Below are 1,969 nucleotides of genomic sequence, written 5' to 3'. Positions count from 1 at the left end.
AGCCTTCTCTTCTCCAGGGAGAAAAGACCTAATCCTTCAGTCTTTCCCCATATAGCAGGTTCTCCAGCATCTTCATGGTCCTCCTTTGGACCATCTCCAGCCTGTCTGCATTTTGAATTGCGGGAACCAGAGCTGGACACAGTACTCCAGGTGTGGCCTCATAAGCACTAAGTGGGATGATTGTGTCCCTATCTCTGCTAGTAATGTCCCTGCAGATGCAGCCCAGGATCAGATTTGCCTTTGTTGCTGCAGCGGGATGCTGCTGACTTGTGTCAGCTTGTCCACCAGGACCCCCAGGTTCTAGCCTATACTGGGCTCTTTGGTTGTAATGTCCGAGGTGCAGGACTTTGCACTTGTTTTTGTTAAACTTTTCCAGCCTGTCCAGGTCTCTCTGTAAGATGGTTCTTCCTTCTAATGTGTCCACCTCACTACGCAGTGTAGTGTCATCAGCAAACTTGGTGTGGGTGCTTTCAATCCCATTGTACAGATCATTTATGGAGACGTTGAACAGAAGAGAGGCCTGGCATTCATGCCTGAGGGACCTCACTTGTGACAGGCTGCCGGCCTGAGTAAAAACCATTGATGACCAGTCTCTGAGCATGGCCGGTGCGCCAGTTTCCTGCCCATCTCACAGACCACCCATACGGTCCTGTATCTTGCCCCTTTGGCCAGGAGAAGGCTGTGGGAAACAGCATTGAACACTTAGATGAAGTGCAGGTAAACACCACCTGCTGCTCTCACCATGCAACACAAAATATTATTTTGTTGTAGAAGGTGATCAGGTTAGTCCGGTGTGATTTGCCTTTGGCAAACCTGTGGTGGCTTTTCCTAATCACTTGCTTCATTTGGCTTGTTATAGTTTCTAGGAGGAGTTGTTCCGTTACTTTCCCAGGGAGTGAATGAAGGCTAATGGGCCTGTAGTTCCCTGGGTCCTCTTTTGGGCTCTTTTTCTTGTAGATAGGTATGACATTTGTCCTCTTCCAGGCATCACGGATATCCCCTGATGTCTGCCATTTTTCAAACTATATTATGAACGTCGTCTGCTTCTCTTACCACCCTGGGGTGGATTCCCTCTGGGCCATAGACTTATGTGGGTTGAGCCCTCGCAGGAGGCTGCAGACCAACCCTTCCTCCACTGCTGGTGAGCAACACACCTTGTCATAGCTACTTGATCAGGTAGGGTCTGTGTTGGGAAAGACAAAGGCAAAGAAGGTATTGAGATCCTCCGCCTCGTCAGCATTATTAGCGACGAGTTTCCCTGCCCTCTTTAGCAATGGGGCTATGTCTTCCCCGTGCTTCTGCGTACTGCTCGTGCATCCAAAGACCTCTTCAGCTCACACCCTGGTGTCTGCCAAGACAGAGGAGATGACTTGGGCACTTGTCTCCTTCACTCGCACCCCTGGAGGCTCTCAAGTCCTGCCTGATCTCGCCCAGGTTTTGCTTTACCATGTCATGGTGCCCACATGGAAAAGGAGCAGGCAACAGTAGCCTGTGCTTTTAACCAGTGTGACATCCTGGAGCAGTCCGGGAGGTCAGCACCATGAGACCTTACTGTTTCTTCTTGCCACCTCTCAAAGAACACTCTATTGCCTCTTCCTCCCCCAAACACAGCATACCCTGCTGAGCGCTGCCTTCCTCCCCCCGCTCCCGGCGTGATTCCACCGGAGCACACCCCGGGCAGCCGCAGACTCGGCGGGGAGGTGCGGGTTTTGCAGCCTTCCACCCGGGCAGCGGCTTCCCTGCTAGGCAGCCCTGTCCGGGTGCCATGCCACCGCGCTCCCGCCAACCCCGCAGCGCCGCCTGACCAGCCCTCCTCCCCCTCTGGAGCCCTCGGGCTGCCGGGCGGGCGTGCGCGGCCACCAGCTGGCTCGGGGCGGCCGTCGGGGCTGCAGAGCGGGCAGCAGTCCCGCCGCCGGCCGGGCTCTCACGGCCCTTCCCGCGCTTGGCGGCGGTTTCCCGCCCCGGTGCG

This window comes from Tauraco erythrolophus, chromosome 7 (assembly GCF_009769465.1).
Source record: "Tauraco erythrolophus isolate bTauEry1 chromosome 7, bTauEry1.pri, whole genome shotgun sequence".
In the NCBI taxonomy this organism is placed as follows: Eukaryota; Metazoa; Chordata; class Aves; order Musophagiformes; family Musophagidae; genus Tauraco; species Tauraco erythrolophus.
Note: the sequence above shows the minus strand (reverse complement) of the source record.